The following is a 25000-nucleotide window of genomic DNA, read 5'->3' as shown; positions in this document are numbered from 1 at the left end:
TAGGGTCCCAACTATGGGTTAAATAGAAACCGACGTGAAAACAACAATTATATTCTATTAAAAACATTTTTCTTCAAAATCTTTGGATTCGGCATTAAATAAACCGAAAAGGGTTGATATGCCGTAAAACAAAAACAACCAACCAACCAAGATTTTACAAGGTAGTCAGCACTTCTCAAGGCCCGGAAGCCACTCAGGGATAAGGGTTATTGCGTGTACAGTAATCAATGGGATAATATCGTAATAATCGTTAGTATTGGAGATTTGATAAAGTGTCTTACTTAAGGGGGCGGTTCATCAGGAATTTGTTTATGTTGGACTTGAAAACGGGCATCCAAGCTTCAGCCTCTGTCCCATCGACGAAATGTTGAATCCCTCTAGAAGTATTTTAATGGTGAATGCTCTGACGAACTGCAGACACTTGTGCCCCCACGACGTAGACACCCTCGACAAACCCAACAGGCAGCTAAATCCCACCCCCACATCCATAGATGTAAAAGATCTTTCTACTCCAGTAGTTTCTTCGCCAGAACCGCTAGACTCTGGAATTCCATTTTTTTTTTTTTTTTTTTTTTTTTTACACAGTGATCACCACTTATCAAGGCCCGGAAGCCACTCAGGGATAAGGGTTATTGCAAGTACATTACATTAGTGTGGAGATTTGATGAAGTGTTTACTTAAGGGGGCGGTTCATTAGGAATTTGTTAACATTGGACTTGAAGACATCCAAGTTGTAGTCCGGTGGGAAGCAGGAAGACGGAACAGAGTTCCACAGGCGTGCAGTTCTAAGAAAGAAGCTTTGTTCATGGAATCCGCGTTTTGATTTAGGCACAGATATAGAGTGGGGGAAGTTTTTCACAGTGGATTCAGCTAGACGGGTGTTTTTCGTGAAAGATTGGCGAGGGGGGACCAGAGATTGGAGTTCAGACGAGCATCTGCCAGGGAAATAACGATAAAACAAGGACAGGCTCGCAACGTCTTTTCTGTGGGAGAGAGGTTGCAGGGTAGAGAAAAGGGCATCCCCCACTAAGCCACGAAGTCTATTTTGTACTCTGTCAAGGCAGGATAGGCTGTTTTTAGCAGCTCCTGCCCAGATATGGCAACAGTATTCCATCTTTGGACGTACTTGGCTTTTATATAGATAGAGAATTTCATCAGTAGTGAGATATCTTCTGGAGCGATAGAAGGATCTCACCATCTTTCCAGCGACCTTGGCAACAGACTTGATGTACGTGTTCCATTTCAGATCAGGAGTAAAGGTCAAACCCAGAAGCTTGTCAAAACACAGGGCCTCACCCAGACGAGAGCCATCCATCACAGTTGATGCCAGCTGGGGATCAGAGCGTTGATGATGTAAGGATAGGAGTTTGGTTTGGGATGCTTTAAAGGTAACCAGCCACATCTTCCCCCACTGAACCACGCGCTCGAGATCAGAGGAGAGAGAATCAGAGAGAACTTTGTCATTTACAGCCTTTGATGTGTTGCCGTAGATGGTCGTGTCATCAGCATAGATGTCAATGAATGATTTAAGTATGTGTTTAGGGAGGTCATTGATGTAGATCAGGAAGAGAGTTGGGCCCAGGATTGACCCCTGAGGGACTCCAGCATTTATATTGCAGGCCTCCGATTTTTGTCCATCTACCACTACTCTTATGAGCCTATCGGAGAGAAATGATTTAATGATTGAGAAAACATTTCCAGTTATACCGTAGCTGGAAATCTTGTGAAGTAGACCCTTATGCCATATCTTGTCGAAGGCCTTTGATATGTCAAGAGCAATTGCCCTAGAAAGGAAGCCTTTGTCAAGAGATTCACTAATCCTGTGGGATATAACCGTCAGCACATCTGCGGTAGATCTTGCAGAGCGGAAACCATATTGTGTGTCACTAAGAAGGTTATTCCTGCTGAGGTGGTTGACTATTTCTCTATTTAATATGGATTCCAGCAACTTACTCATAACACACAGGAGACTTATAGGTCTGTATTGAGAGGGAGATGACTTATCACCTGAATTCTTAAATACAGGGCAAACTGATGAGGTCTTCCAGGGAGTCGGAAAGCACTTCTCCTTAAGGCAGCGCTTAAATAGTTTCGTAAGTATGGGAGCAAGTTCTGGTTGAAGCTTTTTTAACACTATAATTGGGATGCCATCAGGGCCAGTTGCTTTACTGGAATCTAGGTTCTTTATTAGCTTGGCGACCTCATGCACGGATATTTTTATGTTACCTAGCTTGTTCTGTGTTATAGGAGGAAATATGGGGAGTTGATGGCCTTCGTCGCATAGGGTAGAATTAGCTGCAAAGTTCTTTGCAAATAGTTTGGCCTTGTCGGATGCTGACGAGATGACCTCTGATCCATTGATAATGGTTGGGATAGAACGCACGCTTCTGTTCAGGATCCTATTTGTTATTTTCCAAAACTGGTGCGAATGAAGCCGCTGATCAGCTACTTTGGATTTAACAGACTGGGCATATTGCTCTCTTGCATTTTTTATTACTCTTTTACAGTGGTTGCTGGCAGACCTGAAAGCAACTTTAGTCTCAGTGCATCTATTACGTTGGTAGCTATGGAAAAAGTGATTTCTGTGCACGATAGCAGCAGCACGTTCTGGGGAGAACCATGGCTGGCTGTTATGTTTTTGTTGGAAGTTTTTAGATGGTATGAATTGGTCTATGCCTACAATTAACCATTTGGTCAGATCTGATACTATAGAGGACACTTCCTTTTTAAACATGGAGTGCAGAGGTAAATCAGATATGAATGTACGGAAGCTATCCCAGTCAGCCATAGAGTATCGGTATACAGTACGGTGGAGGGGTACGTCTGGGGGCTTCTTACATTTCGTTTTTATCTTAACTGATACGACGGAGTGGTCGGAGGATCCTAGAGGAGAATGAACGGAACATGAACATAGCTCAGGGGAAGTTGAGAGAAAAAGGTCTAAGAGGCTTGCATATTGACCGGGTGTATCCATTCCAGATTCCTGCTGCCCTAACTGCACTGACATGCAGAAGTTCAAGTGCAACATGAACCGACATCTTACTGCCCAAATCCCTACATAGTGCCCCAGTAGTTGCTGCCCCTGATAGTAGCCCCCTACACCAAAGTGGTAATGTGCCTTGTTTGGGGTGAAAATGTAAAAAAAAAAATTTAAAAAAAAGACATCCAGGTTGTAGTCAGGAGGGAAGCAGGCAAACGGCAGAGAGTTCCACAGGCGTTCACTTCTAAGAAAGAAGCTTTGCTCATGCAATCTACGTTTTGATTTTTGTTTGTTTTTGTTTGTTTTTTGTTTGTTTATTTATTTTTGTTTTTGTTTGCTTTTTGTTTTTTTGTTTGTTTTTGTTTGTTTTTGTTTGTTTATTTGTTTTTGTTTTTTGTTTGTTTTTTTGTTTGTTTTTGTTTGTTTTTTGTTTGTTTTTTTGTTTTTGTTTTTTGTTTGTTTTTTGTTTGTTTTTTGCTTGTTTTTTTTTGTTTTTTTTGTTTTTTGTTTGTTTATTTGTTTTTGTTTTTGTTTGCTTTTGTTTTTTGTTTGCTTTTTGTTTTTTGTTTGCTTTTTGTTTTTTGTTTGTTTTTTTTGTTTGTTTTTTGTTTGTTTATTTATTTTTGTTTTTGTTTGCTTTTTGTTTTTTGTTTGTTTTTTGTTTGTTTTTTGTTTGTTTATTTATTTTTGTTTTTTGTTTGCTTTTTGTTTGTTTTTTGTTTGTTTTTTGTTTGTTTATTTGTTTTTGTTTTTGTTTGCTTTTTGTTTTTTTTGTTTGTTTTTGTTTGTTTTTGTTTGTTTATTTGTTTTTGTTTTTTGTTTGTTTTTTGTTTGTTTATTTGTTTTTGTTTTTTGTTTGTGTATTTGTTTTTTGTTTGTTTGTTTTTTGTTTGTTTATTTGTTTTTTGTTTGCTTTTTGTTTTTTTGTTTGTTTTTTGTTTGTTTTTTGTTTGTTTATTTTTGTTTTTTTTGCTTTTTGTTTTTTGTTTGTTTTTTGTTTGTTTTTTGTTTGTTTATTTGTTTTTGTTTTTTGTTTGCTTTTTGTTTGTTTTTTGTTTGTTTTTTGTTTGTTTTTGTTTTTTGTTTGCTTTTTGTTTTTGTTTTTGTTTGCTTTTTGTTTGTTTTTTGTTTTTTTGTTTTTTTTTGTTTTTTGTTTGTTTATTTGTTTTTGTTTTTTGTTTGTTTTTTTGTTTTTGTTTTTTGTTTGTTTTTTGTTTGTTTTTTGCTTGTTTTTTTTTTTTTTTTGTTTTTTGTTTGTTTATTTGTTTTTGTTTTTGTTTGCTTTTGTTTTTTGTTTGCTTTTTGTTTGTTTTTTGTTTGTTTATTTATTTTTGTTTTTGTTTGCTCTTTGTTTTTTGTTTGTTTTTTTTGTTTGTTTTTTGTTTGTTTATTTATTTTTGTTTTTGTTTGCTTTTTGTTTTTTGTTTGTTTTTTTTGTTTGTTTTTTGTTTGTTTATTTATTTTTGTTTTTTGTTTGCTTTTTGTTTTTTTGTTTGTTTTTTGTTTGTTTATTTGTTTTTGTTTTTGTTTGCTTTTTGTTTTTTTGTTTGTTTTTGTTTGTTTTTGTTTGTTTATTTGTTTTTTGTTTGTTTTTTGTTTGTTTATTTGTTTTTGTTTTTTGTTTGTGTATTTGTTTTTTGTTTGTTTTTTTTTTGTTTTTTGTTTGTTTATTTGTTTTTTGTTTTTTGTTTGCTTTTTGTTTTTTTGTTTGTTTTTTGTTTGTTTTTTGTTTGTTTATTTATTTTTGTTTTTGTTTGCTTTTTGTTTTTTGTTTGTTTTTTGTTTGTTTTTTGTTTGTTTATTTGTTTTTGTTTTTTGTTTGCTTTTTGTTTTTGTTTTTGTTTGCTTTTTGTTTTTTGTTTTTTTGTTTGTTTTTTTGTTCGTTTTTGTTTGTTTTTGTTTGTTTATTTGTTTTTGTTTTTTGTTTGTTTTTTTGTTTGTTTTTTGTTTGTTTATTTTTTTGTTTTTTTTTGTTTTTTGTTTGTTTATTTGTTTTTGTTTTTGTTTGGTTTTTGTTTTTTGTTTGTTTTTTGTTTGGTTTTTGTTTGTGTATTTGTTTTTGTTTTTTGTTTGTGTATTTGTTTTTTGTTTGTGTATTTTTTTTTGTTTGTTATTTTGTTTGTTTTTTGTTTGTTTTTTGTTTGTTTTTTTGTTTGTTTTTTTTTGTTCCTTTTATTTGTTTCTGCCTGTCAGGTTTGTTGAGGGTGTTTACATTGTGGGGGCACAAGTGCTTGCAGTTCGTCAGAGCATTCACCGTTAAAGTACTTGTAGAACAGGCAGAGGGATGCAACATTTCGTTGATGTGACAGAGGCTGAAGCTTAGATGACAGTTCAGGACCTATCAGATTGGCGACTCTCTTTTAAACCTTGTCTAGGAGCGAAAGACTAGTAGCAGACGCACCAGCCCAAATATGACGGCAATACTCCATACATGGGCAAATGGTAGCCTTATAGAGGTATAGGATACTTTCGGGTGTTAGTAGTTTTCTTGCACGGTAGAGTTGGAGAGAATTGGAGGCAATATGGTTTCGGGGACTGAAGGCGAAATCTATACAGAAAGGCATAATTTTTATCCCCCCCCCCCCGTCTTTAAAGATTAGAGTTTTGTCACATTAAAAATTTACCTCGTTTTTAACTGCTCTCCTGCCATTCAGTGATGATTTAAAAATACAGATGATTTATTCAGCTAACTGTATTGTCCCGTTTTGCCCCAAGTATGGGGCAAAACGAGACGGATCTTGGTCTGAATAAGTCAGTCTTCACACAGCTCACAAATGCCAGGCTTAAGTAGGTCAAACTGATTAATCTATTACCGTTGCACATAGAAATATCTGTCAGAACGTTAATTCTTGTTTGAAAAATCTGTATCGCAAAGAACACGATTTCAACAGAACCATAAAAATAGATCAAAATAGATAAATTTGAATACTTACCTCTTTTCGATGTACGGCGCTGAATAAAACAATGGTAGACGGCGGCGGCAATGCTGTTGTTCAAACAGACCATATTTCTGCTTATATCACATGAAATAAATCTTCTCGCCTCTTTTGATGAGAAGCACCAGGCTTTGAAATACCATGGCATGAAGAGTTCTATATATATTATTGCTTATATTACATGAAATAAATCTATCAGATTGGAAAAAATACATTTCTTTTTATTAATTTCATTATTAATTTTTTTTTTTTTAATTATATTTTCACCCCAAACAAGGCACATTGCCACTCAGTTGTAGGGGCTACTATCAGGGACATGGGCATCAGGGGTACTGTGTAGGGAGTTGGGCAGCAAGATGTCGGTTCACGTTGCACTTGAACTTCTGCATGTCAGTACAGTTGGGGAAGCAGGGACCCGGAAGGGAATTCCAAAGTTTAGCTGTCCTAGAGAAGAGACTACTGTAGTAGAAGGCTCTCTTACATCTAGGGATCTCTGCTGTGACGGGGTGGGATTTAGCTGCTTGTCGGGTTTGTCGGGGGGGGGGTATTTACGTCGAGAGGGCACAGAAAAGAAAAAGAAGAAAAGTAAATGAAAATCGAATCTCTATCCACAAAGTATGGAAATAAAAAATTAAAAAAAAAAAAACGTTTACAAGTGTTTTTGATATAGATGTACATAATAATACTTTGATAAGTATGTTTTAACTTAAATAGGGATGGTATAATAAAATTGTGGAGTCTGCATTCGCGCCTGGCCTCCATAGAATGGAAATAGGCACAAACTTTAATAAAGACTTTTCATATCTATCTGCGTAAGTATACTTTGATAATTATGTTTCAGTTTGAAGAAATATGGTATAATAAAATTATGGGGTGTTCGTTCGTGCCTGACCTCCATAGAATGGAAATATGTCACAAAGTTTAACAAGGTTTTTTAATATAGATTCACAGAATATTGTGATGTGTTTCAGTGTGAACAGGTATCGTATAATAAATTATGGGGTTTATCTATTTTAGTTTTATTTTCATGATATTTTCCTTTGGTTTTGATACCCCCAAATTCGAAGCTATCTCTTTACAACCCTTCCTTTTCATAACCTATCATACTTTCATAAATCAGAGTCCATTTTCTGTAGGCTGTTTTTGAACCCAGTCAACGACGGGTACTTTTGCTAGTATATATATGAGTCAAACTTTTTAATATATAACATATGCACATACAGTTATGAACAATACATAGTAAATCTGGGCTAAACTGCTAGCACTAGTATCTAAAAAATTAATATACTAATAATAAAAAGAAAGAAGTGAATTGGCAGAAAGCTTAACTGGCCTTCAGCCAACATTCATTTCTGCATTCACTTAGCAAGCCAACTTTAATATATATATATATACATATAGAGAAAATAAAAAGGAACAAACCGTATTATGTGTTCATCAACGTTTCGTCTTTATTTCGAGACTTCCTCTGGATGAATAAAGGCATAAATAAATAAATAAATAATTTTTTATTTCTCTATTTTGTCGGAATACTATTTCCATTATTTTCATCATATATATATATATATATATATATATATATATATATATATATATATATATATATATATGTGCGCGTGTGTGTGTGTGTGTGCATACATATATATATATATGATTGTTGAGCTGGATTAAATCCGACGATATGAAATAAAATTATTTTCATCATATATACATATACACAGTATATAGGACACGAGCGAATTCGGGTGAACTGCTAGTTTTTTTTTAAATAAAAAAAATATTTATTAAATTTCTTTTTCTTTCGTGTTATTTTGTTCTCATCTTGAGTGTGATTTTTCACAACGTTTCGGTCGATGTAACCTCCGACCTTCTTCAGGTGTATTTTGTCAAACTCTGGAATGTTTCTGTCGAATTTGGAAATTTGGACGGAATTTCGAGCGAAACCCTTTATTTACTTCATGGGGGTAGCATGTTCTTGTTCTGTCAACCATGACTGGATAAAGGTTCTAAGTAATTTGCAATTGAGAAAAGCAAAGACACATAGTGGTGATGTTCTCCTGAAGGTTTCAGGTTCAATCCTCAGTGTGGGTGACTGAAAAATATCCCTGCTCGAAATTCTGTTCAAAGTTCCGAATTCGACAGAAACTTTCCTGAGTTCGACAAGATACACCTGAAGAAGGACGGAATACTGTTGCCATATCTGTGCAGGAGCTGCTAAAAACAGCCTATCCTGCCTTGACAGAGTACAAAATAGACTTCGTGGCTTAGTGAGGATGCCCTTTTCTCTACCCTGCAACCTCTCTCCCACAGAAGAGACGTTGCGAGCCTATCGTTGTTTTATCGTTATTTCCATGGCAGGTGCTCGTCTGAACTCCAATCTCTGGTCCCCCCTCGCCAATCTTTCATGAAAAACACCCGTCTAGCTGAATCCACTGTGAAAAATTTCCCCTACTCTATATCTGTGCCTAAATCAAAACGTGGATTCCATGAACAAAGCTTCTTTCTTCGAACTGCATGACTGTGAAACTCTGTTCCGTCTGCCTGCTTCCCACCGGATTACAACTTGGATGTCTTCAAGTCCAATGTTAACAAATTCCTAATGAACCGCCCCCTTATGTAAACACTTCATCAAATCTCCACACTAACGTAATGTACTTGCAATAACCCTTATCCCTGAATGGCTTCCGGGCCTTGATAAGTGGTGATCACTGTGTAAAAAAAAAAAAAAAGAACTTTTGGGTAATGTGTTCTTGGCCATTGCTATTGGTGATAGAGAAGGTTTCTTCTTCTTATCCCCGAATGGCTTCTGGGTCTTGGTAAGTAATGACTACCATGTAAAAAAAAAAAAAGAAAGAAGGTCGAAGGTTACATCGACTGAGATGTGAAAATCACACTCAAGATGAGAACAGTAGTCCGATGAACCCAAATAATTCGAATAACCCTTATCCCTGAGTGGCTTCCGGGCCTTGATAAGAAAGAATAACCAATCCTCATCTCAAAAAGTTTTCTTTCTCGTTTTAACAGGGTTTTGGATGCTCCATCTCTACCAACGTCTTTCAAGGTAAGTTTTTTTTTTTTTTACACACAGGAATCACCACTTATCAAGACCCGGAGGCCACTCGAGGATACGGGTTAATGGGTTTACAATTAGTAAATGCGATTATAGCGTAGTAAACATAAGTAAGAACTTGTTTACATTGGACTTGAAGACAATCAAATTGTAGTCAGCTCAAAAGCAGGGAAAAAACAAACTTTGTTCATGGAATCTATATTTAGGTATAGGTACAGATAAAGAGTGTGGGAAATTAGATTGGAGCTCAGACGAGCACTCGCCATGAAAATAACGATAAAGCACGGATAGGCTCGCAACGTCTCTTCTGTGAGAAAGAGGTTGCAGGGAAGAGAAAAAAAGCATCTCCTACTAAGCTAGAAAAAACAAACTTTGTTCATGGAATCTATATTTAGGTTTAGGCACAGATAAAGAGTGGGGGGAATTATTGATAGTGTTTACAGCTAGACGAGTGTTTCTTGTGAAAGTTTGGCGAGGGGGGACCATAGATTGAAGCTCAGTCGAACACTTTCCATGAAAATAACGATACATCAGAGACAAACTCGCAACATTTCTTCTGTGAGATAGAGGTTGCAGGGAAGAGAAAAGGACATCTCCTACGAGGCTATGAAGTCTATTTTGAACTCTATCAAGGCAGGACAAGTCCTTTCTAGCACCTCCTGCCCATATGTGGCAACAGTATTCCATCCATGGACGTATCTGGCTCTTATAAAGATAGAGAATTGCATCAGCAGTGAGATATCTACTGGATCGATAGAAAGATCCCACCATTTTTCCAGCGGCCTTGGCAACAGATTTGATGTATGTGTTCCATTTAAGATCAGGAGTAATGGTCAAGCCCAGAAGCCTGTCAAAACATGAAGCCTCCCCAAGATGAGAGCCATTTATTTTAATTGATGACAGATGGGGATCAGAACGTTGATGATGTAAAGATAGAAGCTTGGTTTTAGATGCATTAAAAGTAACCAGCCACTCCTTTCCCCATTGTACTACGTGCTCAAGATCAGAGGAGAGAGAATTGGAGAGAACTTGGTCGTTTACTGTCTTAGATGTGCTACCATAGATGGTAGTGTCGTCAACAAAAATGTCTACGAATGATGTAAGGATATGATTTGGAAGATCATTAATGTAGATCAGGAAAAGAGTTGGGTCAACGATGAACCCCTGAGGGACTCCAGCATTAATACTGTGAGCTTCTGATTTTTGCCCATCAACTACTTACTACTCTTATGAACCTATCAGAAAGAAATGATTTAATAATTGAGAAGACTTTTCCAACTATACCATAGCTGGAGATCTTGTGAAGTAAACCTTTATGCCATACCCTATCAAAGGCCTAAGATATGTCAAGAGCAACTGCCCTAGAAAGGTTGCCTCTGTCGAGAGATTCGCTAATCCTATGAGATATAACTGTAAGCACATCTGCTGTAGATCTAGCCGAACAGAAACCATATTGTGTGTCGCTAAGAAGGTTATTTTTGCTGCATCTCCCACTAAGCCACGAAATCTATTTTGTGAAGACAAGATAAGCTGCTTCTAGTAGCTCCTTTTTTTTTTTTTTTTTACACAGTGATCACCACTTATCAAGGCCCGGAAGCCACTCAGGGATAAGGGTTATTGCATGTACAGTACGTTAGTGTTGAGATTTGATAAAGTGTCTACTTAAGGGAGCGGTTCATCAGGAATTTGTTAACATTGGACTTGAAGACATCCAGGTTGTAGTCAGGTGGGAAACAGGCAGACGGAACAGAGTTCCACAGGCATGCAGTTCTAAGAAAGTAGCTTTGTTCATGGAATCTACGTTTAGGTTTAGGCACAGATAAAGAGTGGGGGAAATTATTGATAGTGTTTACAGCTAGACGAGTGTTTCTCGTGAAAGATTGGCGAGGGGGGACGAGGGATTGGAGCTCAGACGAGTACCTGCCATGGAAATAAAGACAGGCTCGCAAGTCTCTTCTGTGGGAGAGAGATTGCAGGGAAGAGAAAAGGGCATCCCCCACTAATCTATGAAGTCTATTTTGTACTCTGTCAAGGCAGGATAGGCTGTCTTTAGCAGCTACTGCCCAGATGTGGCAGCAATACTCCATCCTTGGCCATACGTGGCTTCTATATTGATAGAGAATTGCATCAGTAGTGAGATATCTACCGGAGTGGTAGAAGGACCCCGTCATTTTTCCAGCGACCTTGGCAATGGATTTGATATACGTGTTCCATTTAAAGCCCAGAAACTTGTCAAAACATGGAGCCTTTCCAAGACGATAGGCATTCATTTCAACCGATTCCTTATATTTTTAAGATGGTTATATCCAAGAATTATGAAAATCGATATAGGTAGAAAATTATTTATTAAAGAAATTAAAAAACAGACACAGGAGAGTTCAAAAGGGAGGTATTTTTCCGTTTTGATTTAGACAAGATGGCGGCAATTTTTCACCTACTAACATGATTAAAGTTGTTTTTTTTTAATAATTCATTAATATTCAGGTAATTTCGACTGCATAATTTGGAAACTACCATTGTGATTTATTAGAATTGACAAAAAAAAAAAAAAATAGAACAAACGATTTGATCGTGAATTTTTCGTCTAAATAATATTTTGTCTTGTACTGGTAAAATTTAATCAAGACATTAAAAAATGAAAATATCGGAAACAGTTTAAATTGTTTTTTCGTTTTTTTTAATAATTCAGGTAATTTCGATTGCAAACTTATTATTTTGTTTTGAAAACTACATCTATCGACTACAACATTTCGTCCCACTAGTGCAGAAGCACCAATATTTTAAATAGTTTAAAATAAACGAATCATGTCTGTTTTTGTCTTTGTAGTAAAATAAAATAGAATAAAAAAAAAAAAAACTACTTTTTTTTCGGACACCTGTCGTCAGAATCAGAGGAAGAAATAAGTATTCTCTACCACCAATAGCAATGGCCAAAAACTCTTTATCTGAAAGTACATCTTTTAAACTCCTCAGCCTAACGTTCACAGGAAACATGAGTTGGAACAATTATATTGAAAGCATTGCCAGGGCCGCTGTGAAAAAGGTAGGCTCTTTCTACCATGCTAGAAAACTACTGACACCTGAAAGTATCCTGTACCTCTATAAGGCCACCATGTATGGAGTATTCACATTTGGGCTGGTGCATCTGCTGCTTGTCTCTCGCTCCTGGACAGGGTTCAAAAGAGAGTCGCCAACTTGATAGGTCCTGAACTGTCATCTAAGTTTCAGCCTCTGTCCCATCGACGAAATGTTGCATCCCTCTGCCTGTTCTACAAGTACTTTAATGGTGAATGCTCTGTCGAACTACAAAGACTTGTACCCCCTCGACGTGAATACCCCTGACAAACCCGACAAGCAGCTAAATCCCACCCCTTCACAGTAGAGATCCCTAGATGTAAGAGAACCTTCTACTCCAGTAGTTTCTTCCCCAGAACTGCAGGTCTTTGGAACTCCCTTCCGGGATTCTGCTTTCCCAACTGCACTGACATGCAGAAGTTCAAGTGTAATGTGAACAAACATCTTTCTACTCATCTCCCTTCATAATGCCCCTGCAAATTATGCCCCTGATAGTAGCCCCCTATTACAAAGTGGCACTTGCTTTGTTTAGGGCGAAGAGTGAATAAAAAAACGAAACATCAGAAGAAAAATAAAATAAGTAAAAAAAGATATAAACTTTATTTCTTTTATGGAATACCAATATTAGACATTGTCTGTTCGAGATATGCGAGTGGAGTTTGTGGGTAGACCTGTGGGGCTTGTGGTGGTGGCATAACTAAAGACTGAGATGCAGGAGGCATTCCCTGCTGCTGGAATTGTTGCATCTGTTGAGAGTACCTATTTACAATGCATCCCCACGGGGGCAGAGTTAGACACCAGGGTCGTTTTTTAACGTGGAGAAAAGATACAAAAATAAAAAATTGTCTCAGTCGTGAAAGAGAACGAGAAATGGAAGTGTAGTATCTGAAGAACAGATACTACACTTTGAGATATTAAATTCTTTATTCATGTTAAAAATACATTGAAAATCAACAATGAGCAATGGCCAACTCAAAAGGGGGGGATTGTGGGGGTCGTTGGTCATCCTTGTCACTCCAGAACTAAACAAAATCAAAAGTTTCTCCCAGCTAATATCTTCTTTCACCATAATACCACATTCACCCTTTCATACTGGGGGACATCCTACTTAACTCCCAATTTTTAAAATATTTTTTATTGACTGGACCGCCAGGCCCTGGTGGAGGTTGACCAGATCCTTGGCCAGGTCCAGCGCCAGCCTGTGACTGAGGGGGAGGCTGCTGTGGTCCACACACATTGCACAACAAGTTCATTGATTGAGATTGTCGGAGTGACTTCCTCATCTTAGTTGTTATAGTCACAACGTTTCGGCCGTTTTGCTCTCTGGCCTTCGTCAGGTGTTTTGTATCGAACTGGGGAACCGTTTGTTAGGAGTCTCGAACCCAACCCTTTATTATTATTACGGGGGTACCGTGTTCGGACTACAGCTAGGCTTTGGGACATAGTTGCTGATTCTCTGTTTTGAATGTTACTTTTTCACTGCTTTCGTTCAGGATTGAACTCAGCACCTTTCGGTAACTGTAAACTTTGATACAACGTCTAGGAGCACTCGGCCATATGTCACTAGGACAATTCAAACTGACACTGATCTTGTGTTGCCTCTGTCAAAAGTTTTAGACAGACATGCAAACATACATACATACATACATTTATATATTGGTAGCTCAAATTTTCGACCCAAACCAATTAAAAAGCTTGCCCTATCTCTGAATGTAAAATTTCAAATGTTTAGACCAGAAAGTGTCTGAGTAATTTGGTAGAGACCGCAGAGGTCAAATTTTTTTTTTTAACTTTGGCCCTTATTATGACCCCTTAACATTTTTTTTGTTTCGGGCTCAAATCAAGTTATTAATTTAGATCCATGTCTAAGGAACCTATATCTAAAATTTCAAGTGTTTATACCCAAAATTGTCGGAGAAGTTTGATAGAGCTCTCAAAGGTCAAATCGTTGAACTTTGACCCCTTAACAGTAAAATTTCTGGCCGAAAACCGATTACAAAGATCTTTCCAAATCTCAATACCCTGTATATCAAATTTCGAGTCTGTAGATTTTAAATTGACAGAGTTATTGTGTAGGGAAATGTACAGACAGACAGACAGACAGACAGACAGACACACACACAGACATTTTCACTTATATATATATATATATAGATATAGATATATTTTTTTTTTTTTTTTACATAGGCATCACCACATTATCAAGGCCCAGAGGCCACTCAAGGATAAGGGTTAAAGAGTGTACAGTAGAAATTGGACAATATAGTAATCATTAGTAATGAAAATTTGGTAAATTTGATAACTTATATGGAACGGCTCATCAAGAACTTATTTACTTTAGACTTGAACACAACCATATTGTAGTCAGCCGGAAAGCAGGAAAACGGAAGACAATTCCACAGGCGTGCAGTTCTAAGAAAGAAGCTTTGTTCATGGAATCTACGTTTAGGTTTAGGCACAGATAAAGAGTGGGGGGAATTATTGATAGTGTTTACAGCTAGACGAGTGTTTCTTGTGAAAGTTTGGCGAGGGGGGACCATAGATTGAAGCTCAGTCGAACACTTTCCATGAAAATAACGATACATCAGAGACAAACTCGCAACATCTCTTCTGTGAGATAAAGGTTGCAAGGAAGAGAAAATGGCATCTCCTACGAGGCTACAAAGTCTATTTTGAACTCTATTAAGGCAGGACAAGTCCTTTCTAGCAGCTCCTGATGTGGCAACAGTATTCCATCCTTGGACGTACCTGGCTCTTATATAGATAGAGAATAGCATCAGCAGTGAGATATCTACCGGATCGATAGATATATATATATGCGGTGATCTTTGAGGTTGATTAATCCTGATTAGCTACTGAATGACTAATGGAAACTGCCTTTTTTTTTTCACACGGTAGCAAAAAAAATGTCGGTGAGAAAATCTCAGACGAATATTTGATTTATTCTAATTTTCAAAGAAGAAAATAAAGTCAACATTTTTTTCATCAAAAAAGAACAAAAAAACTTGATTAATCATAATTCACATCAAACAAGACATTGCCGAACCCTAACTCGGGATTTGTAGGGTCAGATTTGGATGTTAAGTTAGAGTTTTTTTTTTATTACATTTTCACCCCAAACAAGGCAAATTGCCACTTTGGTGTAGGGGGCTACTATCAGGGGCAACAACTACTGGGGTACTATGTAGGGATTTGGGCAGCAAGGTGTCGGTTCACGTTACACTTGAACTTCTGCACGTCAGTACTGTTGGGGAAGCAGGGACCTGGAATGGAATTCCAAAGTCTAGCGGTTCTGGGGAAGAAACTATTGGAGTAAAAAGATCTTTTACATCTAGGGATCTCTACTGTGACGGGGTGGGATTTAGCAGCCTGTCGGGTTTGTCGAGGGTGCTCACGTCGGGGGGGGGCACAAGTGATTGCAGTTCGTCAGAGCATTCACCACTAAAATACTTGTAGAAAAGGCAGAGGGATGCAACATTTCGTCGATGGGACAGAGGCTGAAGCTTAGATGCCAGTTCAGGGCATATCAGGTTTGCGACTCTCTTTTGAACCTTGTCAAGGAGCGAGAGACTAGTAGCAGATGCACCAGCCCAGATGTGACAGCAATACTCGATACATGGGCGAATGGTGGCCTTATAGAGGTACAGGATACTTTCGGGTGTTAGTAGTTTTCTAGCACGGTAGAGAGAGCCCACCTTTCTTGCAGCGGCCCTGGCAATGCCTTCAATGTAATTGGATGTTAGGTTCGAGTAACCTTTAATTCAGTTTCGCTTCAGAGAAATAAACAATCAAAAGAACGATCGGCCCCAGGAAAAGGTGACCTAAGCTACATCCAGGCAAACGAAAATAAACAATGGAAATCCCGGGATTTGTAGCGACTTGTATCCATGACGTCAATCGGTCCTGGGTCAGACCAAAAGCCAGCCAAAGTGCAATAACAAGCTGGCGAGGAAATACGTTAACAGGTCGAAGATTTATCAATAAAAAGAGGAGAGAAACAAAGTAACAGTGCAGAGAGAGACAGAGAGATTTTTTTTTTTTGTACACGGTGGTCACCACTTATCAAGGCCCGAAAGCCACTCAGGGATAAGGGTTATTGCAAGTACAGTACATTAGTGTGGAGATTTGATGAAGTGTTTACTTAAGGGCGTGGTTCATTAGGAATTTGTTAACGTTGGACTTGAACACATCCAAGTTGTAGTCAGGTGGGAAGCAGGCAGACGGAACAGAGTTCCACAGGCGTGCAGTTCTAAGAAAGAAGCTTTGTTCATGGAATCCACGTTTTGATTTAGGCACAGATATAGAGTGGGGGAAATTTTTCACAGTGGATTCAGCTAGACGGGTGTTTTTCGTGAAAGATTGGCGAGGGGGGGGGACCAGAGATTGGAGTTCAGACGAGCACCTGCTATGGAGATAACGATAAAACAAGGATAGGCTTTGCAAGATCTCTTCTGTGGGAGAGAGGTTGCAGGGTAGAGAAAAGGGCATCCCCCACTAAACCACAAAGTCTATTTTGTACTCTGTCAAGGCAGGATAGGCTGTTTATAGCAGCTCTTGCCCAGATATGGCAGCAGTATTCCATACTTGGCTTTTATATAGATAGAGAATTGCATCAGTAGTGAGATATCTTCTGGAGCGGTAGAAGGATCCCACCATCTTTCCAGCGACCTTGGCAACAGACTTGATGTACATGTTCCATTTCAGATCAGGAGTAAAGGTCAAACCCAGAAGCTTGTCAAAACAGGGGCCTCTCCCAGACGAGAGCCATCCACCCCAATTGATGCCAGATGGGGATCAGAGCGTTGATGATGTCGTGAAAAAAAACACAAAAAATAAATGTGCTAAAAGATTCAATATTTTTTTAAGGAGCAATTCTGGTTTCTGATATTATAAGCAGTAAACAAGTTCTTGATGAGCCGTTCCATAGAAGTTATCAAATTTACCGAATTTTCATTACTAATGATTACTATATTGTCCAATTTCTACTGTACACTCTTTAACCCTTATCCTCGAGTGGCCTCTTGGCCTTGATAATGTGGTGATGCCTGTGTAAAAAAAAAAAAAAATTTTGGATAATGGTCATTTTCTAAAATAACAACTATTTCTACTTACTAACACAAGCAGAAACTTCATAACAAAATTCATCCCCACATTGAACAAATCCCAATAACAACGCACATAAATGAGCAAAGCGCAAAATACTCTTAGGCGCAACAAATGCTTATTCAAATGTGCACCCCCCACACACGAATCAAGACAAACACGATGAGACACAGTTTTCCGGTGGGTATCTATTCCTTGAGATGAAGAATTCTTAGTGGGTAGCTGTACTGTACAGGTCCTGGACTTTGTAATTTTGTAGGCAAAGAGCAACAGATTTTTCTCCTGTTAACACGAAAAAAAAAAATGTGCTAAAAGATTCAACATTTTTTTTAAGGAGCAATTCTGGTTTCTGATCATATTATAAGTAGAAGCATCCCACTCTCTCGCGTCAACCGGCCTTGGCTTTTGAATGAATGCATTATTTTTTGATTGTAAGCAGAATTGCTACATGAAATAATTATCGCATAAAAGATGTGAAGTGAGAAATGTGAAACGCTGCTTAACTGCAAATAAATATTAATTTTTTCTTTAATCACAACAAAATTAATGCAAAATTATTATAATATCGAGATCTTATAGACTTAATTGCTTGCATAAAATAATTTCTTTCAAAGACTTTCTTATCAATAAAGATGCAATAAAGTTGGAAATACCTTCAGTGGGAATCGAATTTCCTGTCTATCTCACATATATATATATATATATATATATATATGTATATATATATATATATATATATATATGTATATATATATATATATATATGTATATATATATATATATATATATATATATATATATATATATGTATATATATATATATATATATATATATATATATATATATATATATATATATATATATATATATATGTATATATATATATATATATATATATATATATATGTATATATATATATATATATACATATATATATATATATATATATATATGTATATATATATATATATATACATATATATATATGTATATATATATATATATATATATGTATATATATGTATATATATATATATATATATATATATATATATATATATATATTGTATTGGTAGTAATTATTAAGTGTGCCTACCAAAAGAGTGCTCAATGTTTAGACAGAGCCAAAATAAGTTAATTTAGTATCCAACTAAATGGCTACATATAGGCATACATGTTTCGGCGAAAACCCGGCAAGGGAATCGCTTCGTCAGGCCAAAGACATCTCTTGTTGTTTCACCTCAAAAATTTCCAATTTATAACTAGTACTACATCGTATTTACGTGTAAAGGGGGAGACAGGATCTAAAAAGAAAGTATATACATAAAAATGTGATCGTCCATTATGTCATCACATTTTAATGTATATACTTTCTTTTTAGATCCTGTCTCCCCCTTTACACTTAAATACGATGTAGTACTAGTTATAAATTGGAAATGTTTGAGTTGAAACAGCAAGAGATGTCTTTGGCCTGACGAAGCGATTCCCTTGCCGGGTTTTCGCCGAAACATGTATGCCTATATGTAGCCATTTGGTTGGATACTAAATTAACTTATATATATATATATATATACTAGCATGGGTGCCCGGCGTTGCCCGGGTGTTTAGAGGTGTATGCTGAGCAAAAAAAAAAAAGGGGGTAATTTTTTAAAACTTTGGCCCCTATTATGACCCCTGAAAATTTATTGTTTTGGCCTCAAATCAAGTTATTACGTTAGATCCATGTCCACGGAACCTATACCTAAAATTTCAAGGGTGTAGACCCAAAATTGTCGGAGGAGTTTGGTAGAGTTCTTAAAGGTCAAATCGTTGAAATTTGACCCCTTAACAGCCAAATTTCTGGCTGACACCCGTCACATCGATTTTCCCAAATCTCAGTACCCGGTATTTCAAATTTCGAGTCTATAGACTAAAAATTGACAGAGTTATTGCGTAGGGAAATGTACACAGACAGACAGACAGACAGACAGACAGACAGACAGACACGTTCACTTTTATAGATATATAGATATATATATTTAGTGGAAATGGTAATTAGTAAAAACTGAAGAAAGTGCTCAATACTGTTGTAGAGCAGATATGCGTTTTATTTTTTATTACCGTATCTTTCTGTTAAGTTACATTATTGTTTCAGCTACCCGGCCGTTTTTTTTGGCCGTCTGTATCTCCCTCAGACCTTTACAGAAATGGGTTTGATATTGATAGTGTTTTCAGAAATAAAGAATAAAACATATATATATATATATATATATATATATATATATATATATATATATATATATATATATATATATGTTTCCTTAAGGCCTTATCGTCTGACCCTCTAAGAGGAAACGTCAGAATGATAAATTAAAAACTAAGAAACGAATGAGGAAAGAGGGAAATTGGTTTCAGTTGGAAAACCAGTGAGAAAAAAAATATATATATAATTCTCACTGTTCAGGTGGTTTTAAATCAGTAAATATTTCCAACTGATGTTTCAAAATCTTTTGTCTACACAGGATTTTGAAACATCAATTTTTTTTTGTTTTTTTTACAAGGGTGTCACCACTTATCAAGGCCTAGAGGCCACTCAAGGATAAGGGTTAATAGGTATACATTAGTCATTGTGATTTTAGCATAGTAAACAGTGGGAATTTTGTAACTTGCATTACTTAGGGGGACGATTCAATTAGAACTTGTTCACATTGGACTTTTTCTTTTTTTTTTTTTTCATAGGTATCAACTCATTATCAAGGCCAAGAGGCCACTCAAGGATAAGGGTTAAAGAGTGTACAGTAGAAATTGGACAATATAGTAATCATTAGTAATGAAAATTTGTTAAATTTGATAACTTATATGGAACGGCTCATCAAGAACTTATTTACGTTAGACTTGAACACAACCATATTGTAGTCAGCCGGAAAGCAGGAAAATGGAAGACAATTCCACAGGCGTGCAGTTCTAATAAAAAAGCTTTGTTCATGGAATCTACGTTTAGGTTTAGGCACAGATAAAGAGTGGGGGGGAATTATTGATAGTGTTTACAGCTAGACGAGTGTTTCTTGTGAAAGTTTTGCGAGGGCGGACCATAGATTGAAGCTCAGTCGAACACTTTCCATGAAAATAACGATACATCAGAGACAAACTCGCAACATCTCTTCTGTGAGATAGAGGTTGCAAGGAAGAGAAAAGGACATCTCCTACGAGGCTACGAAGTCTATTTTGAACTCGATCAAGGCAGGACAAGTCCTTTCTAGCAGCTCCTGCCCAGATGTGGCAACAGTATTCCATCCTTGGACGTACCTGGCTCATATAGATAGAGAATTGCATCAGCAGTGAGATATCTACTGGATCGATAGAAAGATCCCACCATTTTTCACCCGTGAAATCGGCTTGTGTGGGTTCTTCTTCACACACGTCAGCGTTCGTCTCCCCCCTCCCCAATTAAGAGGGGGAGACAACGGAAAAAACCGTCCGTCTTCTTCAAAGCCCAAATCAAATCTCTCAGATCTAGCCAACCTGACCACGTCACTCATACGTAATCTGGTCAGCTGACTTTCGGTTCTGGTAAACGTGTCTACCTCCACGTTTACTCACCTCTCTCTCTCTCTCTCTCTCTCTCTGTAACAATTTATGAATATCAGGAATAACAGAGGTCCAAGGATAGACCCCTGAGGTACTACCGCATTCATGTCACATTGTTTGGATGTACGACCGTCTACGACAACTTGGATTTTCTCTAACTTAAGAAGGATTTAATTACATTATGAATTCTTCCAGTGATTCGATATGATCAAATTTTCATTAGAAGACCTTGTCACAAAAACTACTTACAGTCAATAAAACACGGAGCCGTCCTATTTTAATCACCTAAATTATAGTGAAGAACCATAAAAACGTTTTATTTTAGTCACCTTAATTATTTACAGTTGAAAAAACATAAAATTTATCTTACAGTAAGACTACGTTTCTATTTTTATTTTTACATAGGCATCAGCACTTATCAAGGCCGAGAGGCCACTCAAGGATAAGGGTTAAAAAGTGTAGAGTAGTCAAAAGGACAATATAGTAATCGATAGTAATGGAAGTTCGGTAAATTTGTTACCTTAAGTGGAACGGCTCATCAGAAACTTGTTCACGTTGGACTTGAAGACAACCATATTATAGTCAGCTGGAAAGCAGGAAAACGGAAGACAATTCCACAGGCGTGCAGTTCTAAGAAAGAAGCTTTGATCATGGCATCTACGTTTAGGTTTAGGCACAGATGAAGAGTGGGGGGAATTATTGATAGTGTTTTCAGCTAGACGAGTGTTTCTTGTGAAAGTTTGGCGAGGGAGACCATAGATTGAAGCTCAGTCGAACACTTTCCATGAAAATAACGATAAAACAGTGACAAACTCGCAATGTCTCTTCTGTTTCCCACCTGGCTACAACTTGGACGTCTTCAAGTCCAACATAAACAAATTCCTGACAAACCGCCCCCTTAAGTAAGACACTCTATCAAAACCCCCAATACTAATGATTACTACAATACTATCTCATTGATTACTGTACACGCAATAACCCTTATCCCTGAGTGGCTTTCGGGCCTTGATAAGTGGTGACCCTCATGTAAAAAAAAAAAATAAATAAAAAAGAGGTTGCAGAGAAGAGAAAAGGACATCTCCTACGAGGCTACGAAGTCTATTTTGAACCCTATCAAGGAAGGACAAGTCCTTTCTAGCAGCTCCTGCCCAGATGTTGCAACAGTATTCCATCTTTGGATGTACGTTTGCAATCATCATCATCATATATACATATATATATATATACATATACATATATATACATATATATATATATATATATATATATATATATATTCAATGACATAAGACTATTTTTTTCAATGACATAAGCACATTCATTTACATATATATATATATATATATATATATGTGTGTGTGTGTGTGTGTGTGTGTGTGTCTTGGAAGTGTTTTAACCTTTAAAACAATACAAAAATCATATTTAATTTTTAGTGTTTATCATTTATATTTTAATATATTTTTGATACTCTTGCATAATTTGACCCGAATGTTTATTTAATTCCAGCATTTGAGTTCTTTGTTTCGTTCATTCAATTCGTTTCATTATTTTTTCTTGTAGCGAGTTATGATATTTTATATCCTGGTCTCCTACAAACTAAACATATTTGTTGTTTGGGGATTCGCCTGTCGTGCATGCGATAGACATGGCCTGCCCACCGGAGCTGGGTTTTGCGGATTATGGTGGTGATGGTATGGAGCCCCGCGCGCTTCAAGACTTCTGTGTCAGGAATTCTGTCTTGCCAGCGGATGTTGAGAAGATTACGGAGGCATCTGAGTTTGAAGCCATTCACGCACATACACACACACACACACACGCATATACACATCCTCATACATGCACTCACATTCATGTGCACACACACACACACACGCTAACGCGCACACACACACACACCCGAGCTGTGACGTCACTTCCTTTAAAGTGAAAACCAGACATGCGCACCCAGAACACTGACAACAAAATCTGTCAACTTCCCTTTTTTCGTCCGGACCAGCGTTTGAGCTGCTTAGTCGACGAACCAACTGCGTGCTCTAACATCACTCTATCTCCCCTTCGCCTTTGGTCCATCAAAACAGACATGTGCGCGACGCTCTACTGAGCTTAACCCTCTCTTTCTACAGGCCGGCTTGCCACTTCGCGTTTCTCTATTGCATTCCCCCTTTCCTTCCACGCGTGTAGTCGTCAACGGCTGAATGAACACGTGTACACCCAAGACTTTCATTTCTCAACAGAAAATAAACGACATGTTTATTTAATTCCAGCATTTGAGTTCTTTGTTTCCTTCATTCAATTCGTTTCATTATTTTTTCTTGTAGCGAGTTATGATATTTTATATCCTGGTCTGCGACATGTTTTATTTATGTAACCCAAATTATTTACAGTGAAAAAACTATAAAACCGTTTTGCATTTTAAGCATCAAAATTATTACAGTCAATAAAACACGGTGACGTGCCACTTACAGCGAAAAAACCATGAAAACTACTTGTCACAAAGCTACTTCCAGTCAATAAAAAACATGGAGATATCCTATTTTAGTCACGTAAATTACTTACCGTGGACAAAGTTTATTAAACTGAAAAATCTAATGAAATATGTTTTTTGGTTTTCCAGGAAGGAAAAGATACCGATGGTTGTTCTCCATTGCCAATTGTAAGTAAATTAATTATAATTTTTATATTTTTTTATCTATAATATAATATATATATATATATACTTTCACTACACCGATGAAGACTGAAGGATCGGTCGAAAATTATGTACTTATAAAAAAAGTTTTTAAATTTTTTTTTCATAATATTATTTTGTATTCCTGCACGTCACCAATTGAAAACGAATAAAGAAAAGTTATAAGCTTTTATACTTTTCGTATTCTTTTTTATACATTTCCATTCATATATATATATATATATATATATATATATATATATATATATATATATATATATATATATTTGAGTTCTTTGTTTCCTTCATTCAATTCGTTTCATTATTTTTTCTTGTAGCGAGTTAGGGTATTTTATATCCTGGTCCGCAACGATGATTCATTAACATCCATCAAGTAGTTTCCAATATTCCAGATTATAAAAAATTTGAAAAATAAAAAAAATAAAAATATTTTTTAAAACTTTTCACGTGGGGGTTCAGTTTTCAATTATAACGTCATACTAAATTGAACACGAAATTTGTGACCACCATGAATAGATAGATGAATTTTTTTTTTTAATTACATTTTCACCCCAAACAAGGCACATTGCCACTTTGGTGTAGGGGGCTACTATCAGGGGCAACAACTACTGGGGTACTATGTAGAGATTTGGGCAGCAAGATGTCGGTTCACGTTACACTTGAACTTCTGCACGTCAGTACTGTTGGGGAAGCAGGGACCTGGAATGGAATTCCAGAGTGTAGCAGTTCTGAGGAAGAAACTATTGGAGTAAAAAGATCTTTTACATCTAGGGATCTCTACAGTGTGGGGGTGGGATTTACCAGCCTGTCGGGTCTATCGAGGGTGTTCACGTCGTGGGGCACAAGTGCTTGCAGTTCATCAGAGCATTCACCATTTATATATATATATATATATATATATATATATAAATTTGTAAGTAAATTAATTTTTTCTTATTATTTATTATTTATTTGATGATATTTTTTTATCTATGATATAATATATATATATATATACATATATATAATATATATATATATATATATTATATATATGTATATATATATAATGATATATGCATTTATTTTTTACACAGGCATCACCACATTATCAAGGCCAAGAGGCCACTCAAGGATAAGGGTTAAAGAGTGTACAGTAGAAATTGGACAATATAGTAATCATTAGTAATGAAAGTTCGTAAAATTTGATAACTTATATGGAACGGCTCATCAAGAACTTATTTACGTTAGACTTGAACACAACCATATTGTAGTCAGCCGGAAAGCAGGAAAACGGAAGACAATTCCACAGGCGTGCAGTTCTAAGAAAGAAGCTTTGTTCATGGAATCTACGTTTAGGTTTAGGCACAGATAAAGAGTGGAGGGAATTATTGATAGTGTTTTCAGCTAGACGAGTGTTTCTTGTGAAAGTTAGGCGAGGGGGGACCATAGATTGAAGCTCAGTCGAACACTTTCCATGAAAATAACGATACATCAGAGACAAACTCGCAGCGAAGAGAAAAGGACATCTCCTACGAGGCTACGAAGTCTATTTTGAACTCTATCAAGGCAAGACAAGTCCATTTTTTAGCAGCTCCT

At 36.6% G+C, this 25000-nt stretch overlaps 1 protein-coding gene across 1 annotated transcript in view; it reads left to right on the top strand.

Annotated features, from left to right (window-relative positions):
* Nucleotides 1-8938: 8938 nt before the first annotated feature.
* The window catches only part of LOC145271055 (uncharacterized), a 158797-nt gene continuing 142735 nt past the window's right edge, over nt 8939-25000 (top strand). The window contains exons 1-2 of the mRNA XM_080126602.1: nt 8939-8977; nt 23348-23386. The gene's annotated coding sequence lies outside the window, so the exon portion shown is untranslated. The remainder of the gene's footprint in view (nt 8978-23347; nt 23387-25000) is intronic.

This window comes from Euprymna scolopes, chromosome 46 (genome assembly GCF_053919585.1).
Source record: "Euprymna scolopes isolate OS-2025 chromosome 46, ASM5391958v1, whole genome shotgun sequence".
Classification (NCBI taxonomy): Eukaryota; Metazoa; Mollusca; class Cephalopoda; order Sepiida; family Sepiolidae; genus Euprymna; species Euprymna scolopes.
The sequence above is the reverse complement of the archived record's forward strand: the minus strand, read 5'-3'. Positions and strand labels throughout refer to the sequence as shown.